Consider the following 13501-nt stretch of genomic DNA (forward strand, 5'->3'; position numbering starts at 1 on the left):
CTGCAAAGAGCAAAAACCCTCGGCTTTTGGCGACTGCAGACGTCAAATATCACAACAAAGAACCAAGTACTAAGAACCACAAATGCAATGGAACCATGCAACAACTAAGCACCCACAACTAAGGACTCTGGGAGCGACCCACAAATACTTAACTCAAAGATCGATGGCGTCACCAGGAAGGCCCGTCAATCGTCTCGCTGTACCAAGGTCTACGCCAGGCGCCAAAACAGGTCTACAGTCAGGGCAGCAGTCCGTCGCAGCCGTCAGGAGGCGGGGATCTTCGCGGGAAAAGTCGTCGGGCCACTTGTTTCGACAACAGGATCGATGAAGCGGGGTGCACCTTCCCTCGGAGATTTCACACGAAGTTCCTCACGATCGTCGGGCTTGGACCGGTACCACTGATGCAGCGCCACGTTGGGCGCCAACTGAAGGACTGGGTTTTCTTAAGACCCAGCGGTGCCCGGGATAACACCTGAAACCTTCGAGGGTAACCTGTTCCGGCGTACAAATGACAGAGACACGGGACACTTCCTTCGGCGTCAAAGATTCGAGGTTTATTACTGCAGGGAACACAGAAGTCACAGGAAGTACAACATGTGTAGGTTCGAGGAGTCTGATTCGACTTGCCTCTGTGGGTCGCTCTTTTTATACAGTTTTAATGTATAGGATATCATAGTACACAAAGGTTTACAACTCGGTTCCCATCGTAAAGACCATAAGGGGTTGCTTTCATGTATTCAAAACCCGGAACATAAGTACAGAAACGTTTGGTAGTTCCCAACTGTAAAAGCCCATCTTCCTACCATTAGTACATTCCAATCAGCAGTAAACAGATCGAGGAAGGGACAGAAACAGGTGCAGAGGAAGACAGAAACAGTGGGGAGATCAGAAAGGGTGTAAAAGGGGTGGTATCGGGAAGCACGAGCTGCAGGCATCAAAGGGGACGTGCTTAATGAATGCACAACTAAGACAATAGACCGGCACGGCAAGATGAGCCTCGAGCGGGGCCATCTGCCTTACAGTGCCATCCCCCTCATCATAAAGACACTTTCAAAGGAAACGTGTCTTCCGCAAGAGTTTGGGAATCCCAGGGTCGCAAAGCGGACAGCGTCCGTTCGCTGGCTACTTGAGGGCAAGAGACAAAATGGATGCCGCATCTAAGTTGGAACCCGTGGGCTCGGATGTAGAAACCCACGAAACAAACGAACGGTTTAGGCTAGCACAGCGAAAACGCGTACACCCACTAAACTCGTCATTTGCGGTTCATAGATACCAGACTCGACCATATTCGTGCGAGTCGAAAACACCACTTACGATCGTCACGGAACCTCACCGGGGCGCCAGAAAAGCCTACTGAAACGTTCATTTCACCAGACAAAGGTGCGCCAGGGAGCTTTGAGTGCATAATAGAACTCTTTGTAGCACCAGTATCCAACAGAAAAGGCTCTGACACACCTGATATAATCACCTCAACATAAGGTCCATTCTGATCTACTGGAACTGAAACAACTCCCTCTCTTTGTCCATGGCTGTCCTAGCAATCATTACCCTCATTCTCGTTCTCTGCATAGTAATCATCAGCATAGTACTGAGCTGTCCTAGAAGACGCATTATTTTGTTGGTCAAAGCTGTTCATAGAATTCTGAGGCGGAAAGGGACGAGCATTCTGGGGGACATTTCCACGACCCCTACCTCTAGGAGCCTGTTGAACACCTCTACCTCTTGCACCAGAAACACCATTCAAACGTCGCAACAGAGCCGGACAATTATTCTTGAAATGTCCCTCTTCCTTGCAATACGCACACTGATTCGGACCATACTGTAAACGCTGTTGAGAAGACTCGTTTCTTTGCGAGTTTCTCGAATACTGCTGAGGTTGCTGATAATCGTGCTGACTAGCAGTACGAGGTAGATAAGCTTGCTGTAGAAGGACTTTAGTTTTCAATTCTTTAGTCTTTTTGTCAGCCTTCTCTAGCTCATCTTTGCGTCTATTTTCGTAGTACTGGGCTGTAGCTAGTATCTGTGCTGACGTGGAAACAGCCCAAGCACTCTCTGAATCCTTCAATTTATTACATAGTTCAGGAAGCAAATTATGTACAAACTTGTCAACAAACAATCTTTGGCCACCCTCGGTAGCCATATCCTGACCACTATGATCGACGAAAGTCTCTTCAAACGCGTGAAAAAGTCAGACACATTTTCATCTTTCTTCTGCTTGCACGCAGACAACTTGTCCCAATTCACACGCAATTCGGGCATTAAGGTCTTCATATACGTGATAATTCTACCAGGAAGTTCTGCTACCAAAGGCTCGGGCTTAGAGCCACCAACTTGTCTACCATCAGCAGCAGCAATATTAACCCATGTATCACCTAACTCTTGATCATGATCTGCATGACAAATCTTTCCCCATAAAGGCTGTGGAACAACATTTCCAAACAACATGTCTACATCGGCTACATTCATGATACAGGAGCTGGCAGTCTGTGATAATTCCTTATAATACCCTGCAGGATTTCTACGGGGATCAGGTAATGTCTGCTTGAGCGCTAAAACTTCAGATCTTTTCCAGGGAACATGTACCCAAACACGCTGGAAATGCGTCGGAATTGCTGGATTCGCATTTGCATCACCTTCCCTCCAAACTGGAGGAACCTCTCTCATGGGATACGGTCGCGCCTTTTTCCTACCTGGCATGTCATGCTCGGACAGTGATCTAGAATTGCTTCCTTTACTCCTATAAGACAACAGCATTTCAATTGCTTGTTCAACATCGGCACCTACAATCATGCCTTCTGCGAACTTGAATCGCACACGGAATAATTAATTCATGTTGTACTCTCGATCATTTCCCTCCAAATCTTCAGAGAGGAATATACACATTTGTTCAAAAACATATCTCTGTGTAGATGCTTCCCACTGACGGAAGACTTCCATAACGGACTGAACATCATACTTTACAGTATCAGTAACCCATTTACGTGCTAACTCATTCAGTACTTCTTTCCTGATAATCAGGCAGTTGACTTCGCAACTGTCTACGTTCTGTCCTAGGGGTCGTCTTAGGCGACCCAAAGAAAGGTGAGAATAGACCAGTAACAGTGTTCGCTACTCTCTGTTGAACAGAAGGAGAAGCTGGCAGAAAGGCAGATGCGCCAGAAAAGAGAGGCTGATGTAAAGCAGAAGTCGAGGCAGTAGTAGAAAGAGTATTAGAATAAGCAGTTGGAGCAGCAGGCGAAGTCGTAGAAAAAGCAGTTGGAGTATGTAGCAAAGGCGGCGGCCCTTGAGAGGGTTGCGCCGGAGAAGTAGAAACCAGCTGAAGAGGAGCTGGTGCTTGTGGAAGAACTGGTGTTTGTGCCGCGGGCGCGGTATAACAAAGCGTTGCGGGGGTGCAGTAGCATTTTGCGCATAGGGGGGTGGAGAACTCAGTAAGTGGGACATTAAAGGATCCTTCTCATATGTCTCTTTTGATCCCTGTCCTTCACGTGGCAACACTGGGTAGCATCTATCTACTGCTAGCTTCTTACTTCTAAGCATTTGTTCACTCTCTTGCTCTTCCTCGTTATCCCTGAATGCAACGGCAGCTTGCACCATTGACATACCTCGTTTATTTTTCTTTGCTAATTTCATTTCTCTCTGTTTGGCTTCCTTGCGCCATAGGCGAAAGGAGTCAAACATCGCCGGCCGGGCTTTCTTCTTGAACAGTTTCACCTCTAGATTATCTAACATTTCTGTATCAAAGCTACCATATTGAGGCCATTTTAAGACACCATTATTTCTGGTGTATCGGATCCACACTTCATTATATGTGATAGGGCCTACGCCGTGCTTCACATAGAGCTCATATGTTGGAGTTCCAATTGGAGGAACCGGACACAAATCCTCTAATCGGGAGTCCCTACTACAACCAAGACAAAACAAGTTTCCAAGTCTGCTAAGACCAGGCATCTTCGCTCACTAGTCTAGCTTCAAACTTCAAAGGATTATCGAATATGATAGTCTCGTGAATACACGAGTCCCTCGGCTTTGGCGCTTGCAAGTTCCAAATCATTGATAAAACGCGGAGATCTAGGCTGCGCATGCAGGCTTTGCTGTGTCCTTGCTGAAAAATCGTAAATCTTTTAAAAAGCGCTGCTGATTTACCAGCACGCTGGTCTTATTACTTTTAAAAACGCTTTTGATTTTCCTGTTGTAACTTTATGCTGATTTTAAAAGCACGGTAACAATTTATTTCTGCTCACATTGCACTTTGTTTATGAGACACTTAAGGGCACTCTCACCTGCCTGTTAACCCCTCGTGGCCCCGTTCCGCCCCGGCTTGTGCCATTTGTGCGGAGGGTCAGTTCGAGGCACCACACTTCCTGGCAGTGTCATCACTTCCGCCCTGCACTGAATCCTTGCAGGTCAGCGGTCTAGTGCTGCCGAGCCTTCCACCTATTTAAAAACCTGTCTACAGCTTCGCCTCATTGATAAAACGCGGCGATCTAGGCTGCGCATGCAGGCTTTGCTGTGTCCTTGCTGAAAAATCGTAAATCTTTTAAAAAGCGCTGCTGATTTACCAGCACGCTGGTCTTATTACTTTTAAAAACGCTAATGTGATTTTCCTGTTGTAACTTTATGCTGATTTTAAAAGCACGGTAACAATTTATTTCTGCTCACATTGCACTTTGTTTATGAGACACTTAAGGGCACTCTCACCTGCCTGTTAACCCCTCGTGGCCCCGTTCCGCCCCGGCTTGTGCCGTTTGTGCGGAGGGTCAGTTCGAGGCACCACACTTCCTGGCAGTGTCATCACTTCCGCCCTGCACTGAATCCTTGCAGGTCAGCGGTCTAGTGCTGCCGAGCCTTCCACCTATTTAAAAACCTGTCTACGCTTCGCCTCATTGATAAAACGCGGCGATCTAGGCTGCGCATGCAGGCTTTGCTGTGTCCTTGCTGAAAAATCGTAAATCTTTTAAAAAGCGCTGCTGATTTACCAGCACGCTGGTCTTATTACTTTTAAAAACGCTAATGTGATTTTCCTGTTGTAACTTTATGCTGATTTTAAAAGCACGGTAACAATTTATTTCTGCTCACATTGCACTTTGTTTATGAGACACTTAAGGGCACTCTCACCTGCCTGTTAACCCCTCGTGGCCCCGTTCCGCCCCGGCTTGTGCCGTTTGTGCGGAGGGTCAGTTCGAGGCACCACACTTCCTGGCAGTGTCATCACTTCCGCCCTGCACTGAATCCTTGCAGGTCAGCGGTCTAGTGCTCCCTCCCCTCAGTATTTAATGGCGGCATGGAGGATGCGCAGCGGACGAGCGCAGCGGGAGCGCCGACTTCGCGCCGAAGTCGCGCACAAGTCAAGCCCGTCTGCGCCCGTCCGCGGCCGACCAGGCCCAGGGCCCCGTCGTAATGCCGATTTGTTTTATTATACCCCTGCTGACCTAAAGAGCTTTAATCACGATGGCCCCATTCCCGCCCGAGCCGCCAAGGCGGCCCTGACATGTGGCATTCTTGTTCCTTCTGACCTCTCACCAATGGTTGGTTCGCACGACCCCACCCCCCCTGCTCCTCAGCCCTCCACCTCTCTATTGATCTATTACCTCAACACCCGCTCCCTCATTCGACACCAGCTTGAAATTTTTCAACTACTGCACCAAAGCTCTGTCGATATCCTCCTCTTAGCAGAGACATGGATCACCGAAGACTCCGCCCCCGATATTCTTGCTGCTATCCCTACAGGATATTATATCATGCACGCCAACCGGCCTGCCGGAAAGACCGGAGGCGGAGTGGCGGCTATCATTCGCTCTATCCACACCTTCTCGGAGATCACGATGGCTCCCATCCCTAAAACAGAACACCTGGCGCTACAATTCACCTCCCCTAAATCATCTTTTGTCTGCGTCATTGTCTATAGACCCCCTGATCCTATGCCTCTCTTCCCCAAACTCTTCAGCGACGCTATCGCTCAACTGACTATCAACCATGCTAATATTATCGTAATCGGCGACTTCAACTGTTGGCCAGCGGATGTCCATGAAAGCCACTTATCAGTGGAATTCACTGAACTTCTTAAAGGCATGAACCTTTCACAACATATTCACTCCCCTACCCATCTGAAAGGTCACACTCTAGACCAAGTCTGGACATCCAATCTCGACATCTCACCCCCCTCAGTTTTCCCATGCTCTTGGTCCGACCACCATTTCATCTCCTTTCACCTTCATCTTCACACCTCGTGTCCTTCCACTCGCACTAAGAACAAGATGGCTCGTAATTGGAAAAGGGCTAACCTTCCCGATTTCCACGCCTCACTGGCATCCTCGGCACCATTGCCGCTATCCTCAGTAGAGAATCAGGCTGAGAAACTCAATGAATGGTTACGCCTGGCCAGCGATAAAGCTTCCCCCTGAAAACAATCAAAACAATGCGCCCCCACGATGCTCAATGCTGGTATACGGACCAACTTAAAGCAGACAAACTCGCCCTGCGGCAAACAGAGCGCCGTTGGCGTCGCCACTACGACCCTCAACTTAAACTCATATACATTGAGTCCTTAAAATCTTATAAAAAATCTATTCTGGAAGCCAAGTCAGCTTACTTCTCACAAAAAATTCTGAATTCGAATAATAAAACAAAAGATATCTTTTCAATTGTAAATGAGCTCTCCCTTCCAGATCGAGTCACTCCCCAACCTCAGCCGTCACAAGCTCTATGCGATTCACTTAATTCTTATTTCATAGAAAAAATAATAACCATAAAACATAACATCCCTACCCCTGCATCTCCTACGCCTCCTCCTCTGCCTCCCCCCAACACTAGCACCTTGACTAAATTCCCACCGATCTCTCTACAAGAATTCTCATCACTTCTTCACAAAGTGAGTTCGGGATCCCCCAATGACTGCTGCCCCCCGCAGGTCCTCAAAGGAGCCTTTCTTGCTTGCCCGGGCCCCCCGCTAGCATTACTCAACAACTCTCTTGCTACCGGAGTGGTCCCATCTTCCTTCAAGCAAGCTGCCGTTTTACCAATTCTGAAGAAACCTAATGCAGACCCTACCATACTCAGCAATTATAGACCTATTTCCCTCCTCCCCTACTTAGGCAAGATTCTGGAAACTTATGTGACCCGCTGTCTGAGCTCCTTCATAGAACAATCATCGTTTCTAGACCCTCAACAAGCTGGATTTAGACCCCTCCATTCCACCGAGGCGGTCATAGTGGCAGTCATGGACACCCTCAGGAAAGGAGCTGACAAGAACATCGCTCAAGCCCTTGTCCTATTGGATCTCTCGGCGGCATTCGACACGGTCGATCACACCATCTTGATCGACCGTGTCTCCAACGCCGGTATCCAAGGAGTGGCCCTTGACTGGCTTAAATCCTTCCTCCACCAGCGCTCACAGTCCGTCCACCTTTCCACCTTCTCTGCGCCCTATTCTCCCCTTCACTGTGGTGTCCCACAAGGCTCGGCACTATCCCCTCTTCTTTTTAATTTATATCTCCAACCACTGCTAGCCACTCTCCGCAACTTCCCGGTCACAATTTACAACTACGCTGATGATCTGCAGTTAATTTTCCCTATCGATTCCCTCCCTTCTTCTTGCACCAATTTCCAGTCCACTATGCTAACCATAGCTGAGTGGATGTACCACAGCCACTTAAAGTTAAACCCCACCAAGACTGAGCTCGTCTTGGTGGGTGGCCCCAATCACCCATGGAACGTCTCCTTTTGGCCTACATCTCTGGGGACGGCACCAATTCCCGTGAGCTCTGTCAAAAGCCTGGGGGTGACCATCTCCCAAGATCTTTCTATGAGACCCCACATCAACGCGGTAACTTCTGCTTGCTTTTTCCATCTCAGGCGAATTCGCAAGATCAGTAGGTTTCTGAACAAAGTAGCCCTGACTCAAGTAGTCATTGCTCTCATCACCTCCAGGCTTGACTACGCCAACATCTTGTACGCAGGAATTCCCACATGTCACCTTCATCGACTTCAGTTGGTGCAGAACCAAGCTGCCCGCTTGATTTTCTGCCAGCCCAGACATCAGCACGTCACCCCCCTACTCCGCAGTCTGCATTGGCTCCCTGTCTCAAAACGGTGCATTTTCAAACTGGCATGTACCACCTTTAAGGCCCTAGAGGACGCAGCCCCTAAGTTCATTTCATCAGCCTTATCCCGTCATATTCCTGCCAGAGCTCTACGCTCAGCATCTTTGAATCTTCTCGAGGTCCCCAGATTTAAAAGAAAAAGGCATGGAGGCCTGAGCTTCTCTGTTCTGGCTCCCGCTACTTGGAACTCCCTACCCCTCTCTCTCCGTCTCTGTCCTAAGTACGAAAGCTTCCGTACTCTCCTAAAAACTCTGCTCTTTCAAGCAGCATATGATTAATTCCCCCTTCCTGGATCACCGCTATCTTTATCAAGAGCGCCAAGAAACCGATGGTGATAGTGCGCTGTATAAATATTTTTAATAGAATAGAATAATAGAATCAAAGCGTATCTCAAGGATACCAAAACTAAGGATCAAACTAAGGACTGGGAGACGCTCCACTTATACTTAACTGAAGTATTGAAGATCGATGACGTCACTAGAAGACTCGCCTATCGTTTCGCTCTACCAAGCATCAATGTGTCCAAAACAGAGCGATAGTCAGGGCAGCAGTCCTTCGTAGCCGTCGGGACATGGGGAACCTTGCAGCAAAGACCTTCGGAACCACGTCGACATACAGGGGTCGCTGAAGTGGCTGGCCGTCCTCTGGAATTTTCACACGAAGCTCCTCACGAACATCTGGCTTGGACTGACACCGCTTGATACCGCCCCACTTTGGGCGCCAACTGAGGTACCGGGTTTTTAGGGACCCGGCGGTGCCAGGGGGAACACCCAGAGACCTCTTGAGTTCTTCCTGTTCTGGACCACAGAAACAAAGAGTCTTCTAGGTGATGTCAAGGATCGAGTTTATTGGCTGCAACCAAGTAACAAGCGTCCTAGAAGTACAACAGCACGGTGTGTATATTCTCAGGAGACTGTTCGTTTTTACAGAGCCAGCCTTCTCTTTTTATACAAAAATATAAGCTTCAGGCAAGAATTCTTTGTTTTACGGTTCAACCATATACATATTTTCACAACAAAGAAAAAGCAAAGTCATGATGGTAAGCCCACATTTTCGTATGTCCAGTTCGTGATAGATTACCCAGCCAGGCCCAGAACTTTCATCAGATACCGATGAAACCCCAATAAAATCGGGCACCTCCTCCTTGTAAAACTAGCCATAAAGAAGAAACAGGGACAGGTGTGTGTATGATAAAGCGTAGCTTGTATGCTGTAAACGGTTTATGACATGTTGTGCCTTGATGCTAATCTCGCTCGGCCATTGGGATGAGGACTGCCCAAACAGGTTTGGCTTGAGGCAGTGGAGTCAGCTCGCCCAGGTCACAGAGGAGTCAGGAAAGGTCTACGTGTCCTTTCAGCCCGAATTCGGCCTTGCTCAATTGACTATGTAAGGGCAACCAGAAGATGGATGCCGCTCACAAAATGGAACCAGAGGGTTCAAGACAGAAACTACGATTTAAGGGTGATTGCATCACTCGATCATGACGCAAATGCATAGGTATAATGTCTCAATCATTACCGGTCTGCCGATACCAAATTCGTCATGATATGATGACATTTTCTGACACAAGTGTAGAGCTTCGGTACCACATTATAGCAGGGTCCAGAATTTTCAGTACCACAATGTCTCCAATTCTGGGGGCACCTTGCATCAGTCCAAACAATCCCTTATGGTGATGGTTGTAAGTCAACCTTATAGACAAGCTATCCTAAGGGTAGCATGGACTAAGCAGCCTTAAAGGCTTAACTCAAGAGGTCGTGTTAAGCAAGCTGTTTTACCAATCACAATCCTCTAATATCAAATGAAAGGACACGACACAAGTTATATATTATAAAAATATATGTATTTATTACTAGAATAATCCTCTGAACTCTTTATGAGTGCAGAGACACAAGCGTTTAAACAAAAGCACAGTTAAACATATAAAAGTTGCACATTTATGGATGAGGCCCAGGGGCCACACAAACCATATATTAAAAAAGTGGTATAAGAGTTACCAATCGAACAGAGGTTAGGCCTAGGACCTAGGGAATCGCTGGGAGCAGTCAGGACTAGCAATGCTGAAGTCGGGAAAAGCCCGCGGGATTCGGGTGCAGCGCTTAAAGCACACACATGCACCAATGCAAAGTCAATGGTGCGTAAAAGTTATAAAGTTACTGCAAAAAGAGACTTCCGCTTAACCTAGAAGGATGAAACTTTAGACACATATACTAGAGGTGTGCACCAGTAGAGGAGCACCGGAGTTGCTGAGTTACCTCACCCACAGGAAGCGGGTGCACAGGTGCGAAGTAGTTTCAGGTTTCATCACGCAGGTTGATGGTGCCTGAGGATGAAGATGCTGCAGGCGTTGTGAAGAGAAGTGTCCGGTGTGATCCAAGGGAGGATCGAAGATATAGATGATCTGAAAGCACTGAAAGCAGAGGGGACAGAGTCTGGATCACTGAGCAGTGACCAGGGTGGAACCAGGCAATGTCGGGCGCAATCAGGTCGTTGACGGGAAGCTTGTCTACGCTGCCACGTGGACTCTGGGGCACCGAGGGCGTCCAGGAGTGGATCACGAGCTGTCTCACGCAGGCTCTCGCTGTCGGCGGTGTGAGAAGTTGGCCTGGTATGTGATGCTCATTAATTCTAGTGATTCAGAAAAGGGGGTGGTGATGGACAGAGTATCTGAATTAAGCAGAACACTCCTACCCAGTCCAAAGATCAGGGCTTGATCCATCACCGTTTTTTAGCTCACTGCACCATCCCAGCTCAGAACCTGGCTACATGCAAATTAGTCTGTCCCTGGCCCAGTGCATCATGGGAACAGGGCAGACCAAACTACCAAGCCAATTCTTATACTGGAAAGGAAACAAGCTTCCGGGGATCGGTTTCTGGCATTTCAGCCGTCTTCGGTCCGGCTTGCTTGAATCCTGATGGTGCAGTGAGCAAGGGACTCACATCGGAGTATACCCTTCCACGCTTATGGTGGACAAAGCGATTCAGAAAAGGGGGTGGTGATGGACAGAGTATCTGAATTAAGCAGAACACTCCTACCCAGTCCAAAGATCAGGGCATGATCCATCACCGTTTTTTAGCTCACTGCACCATCCCAGCTCAGAACCTGGCTACATGCAAATTAGTCTGTCCCTGGCCCAGTGCATCATGGGAACAGGGCAGACCAAACTACCAAGCCAATTCTTATACTGGAAAGGAAACAAGCTTCCGGGGACCGGTTTCTGGCATTTCAGCCGTCTTCGGCCCTGATCTTTGGACTGGGTAAGAGTGGTCTGCTTAATTCAGACACTCTGTTCATCACCACCCCCTTTTCTAATTCTAGTGATCACCTTGTACCATGCCAAGCAACCCTTATGATGATTGGTTGTAAGTCAACCTTATAGACCAGCTATCCTAATAGCGTGGACAAAGCAGTCTTGGGCTAAACTCTGTAAAGGCATGTGAAGCGAGCTGTTTTACCATACACAATCCCCTTGAATAGCAAATGAAAGGACACCACACAGATATATATGAAAATATATATATTTATTTACTACAAAATGCCCTATACTCTTTATGAGCACAGAAGCAAATGCGTTAAAACAAAACACAGTTTAAATTTACAAAAGTTGCACAATATGGATGAGCCCTAGGGGCCACCTAAACCATATACTAAAATAGTGGTATAAGAACCACCTAGCTGAAAGGAAGTAGGCCTAGGGCCTTGGGAATCGCTGGAGCTATTCAGGACTAACAGTGAAGAAGTCGGGAAAGGCCCGCGGGACTCGGGTGCAGTGCGGAAAGTGCACGCATATACCAATGTAAAGTCAATGGTGCGTAAAAGTTACAAAGTTAGTTATTAAGGAACCTTCCGGCTGACCTAGAAGGACAAAACTTTAGAACTAGGCACTAGACGTGTGTACCAGTGTAGGAACACCGGCGTTGCTGAGTTACCTCACCCACAGGAAGCGGGTGCACAGGTGCGAAGTAGTGTCGGGTTTCGTCACGCAGGTCGAAGGTGCTTGGAGCTGAAGATGCTGCAGGGGTCGAGACAAGAAGAGTTCCGGTGGATCCAAGGGTGAATCTGAAGTGGTGAAGACCTGAAATCAGAGGGAACAAAGTTCAAAGTCACTAGCCAGTGACTACCGTGGAACCAGGATGGAACCAGGGGATGTCGGGTGCAAACAGGCGATGAGGTGAAGATTATCTCTGCAGCCACGTGGACACGAAGAGGTCGAGGACGTCCAGGCGTTGGTCACCAGCTGTCCCACAAAGGCTCTAGCTGTTGGCAGTGTCGGCTTCTTGATCGGAGCACACAGGCCTTGACTAACGCAAGCCACGCAGGAATCGATGCAAGCTACTCACTCTGACCAGCAAGGTCAGAGCGGGTGCTCCTTTTTACAAGAGCGAGGGCAAGTCTGGAGCAACCAGACCCGCAGTGTAAATTGTAGGTTTCGTCACCAAATGGCCGCTGACCACGTGGCAAGTGGCCGGGATGGCGCGTCAAGTGGCATGATGCAAAAGGGCCCCACGCAGATCGTGGAGATGCTGGGGGGCTGATCTTCGGTGCAAGGGATGCTCGGGAGTGGGGCATCTCAATCCCCAAAGCACAGCATCGAGGGTGCCTCGGGTGCTGCGCAGTCAGCTTCTCAGGGGACTTTCGAGATGTCCGGTCCCACGTCTCTCGGTGCCTCCACGGGTCCCTTCTTTGCAGGGACTGTGGATCGAGCGGTGAGAAGTCTGGGAGTATGGGTCTCGTCAGGCTCTGGGCTTGGGCTCCGGCAGGAGGCGGCGGCAAAGCAGACGTCGAGTTGCAGGATGGTGCCTGTGTTCACAGGGTGGCCACTCCTAGGCCACAAGGGAGATGCTCTTCAGTCTTCTGTGCAGCAGAATGTCGAAGTCCAGTTGTCTTCTTATTTTCAAGTTGATTCAGGATGATCTGAGGTGCTATGGCACTGCTCCCACTCTTATTCCCAATCTGAGGGGTGGATCACCTGCTAGGTCCCTCCTCTGGGTGGGACCAGGAAGGGGGGGTTACACCCCCTTTCCTTTGTCCAGCTCCGCGTCAGGACTGGGGCTGGAAGGTCCCAGCACCGGTTTGGACTGGCTTATGCACGAGGACACCTTGTGTGCCCCTGGCATGTCTGATTCTATTCAGCCCTGTCCTACCCAATACACGAAATCATGTCTGGGGTGGTGCTCGCACCTCCCAAGGCAGGAAACCCTTTGTCCAAACCTCCCTCGCTGGAAGGACTCCCAGCAGCAGGAGGTCAGACTTGTGTCTGTGGTGGCAGCATCCATTTTGTGATGCTGAGGCTCGAGTTTAACTTTAACCGGGGTTCAGGTTATGTACATGTCGTGTCTCTCTAGAAGGGTGGAATGCTATCCCTGTCAACAGAACTGTCGAGGGGATAGTATTCCAAATC

The sequence above is a fragment of the Lissotriton vulgaris genome, chromosome 3_1, assembly GCF_964263255.1.
Source record: "Lissotriton vulgaris chromosome 3_1, aLisVul1.2, whole genome shotgun sequence".
NCBI classification, from domain to species: Eukaryota; Metazoa; Chordata; class Amphibia; order Caudata; family Salamandridae; genus Lissotriton; species Lissotriton vulgaris.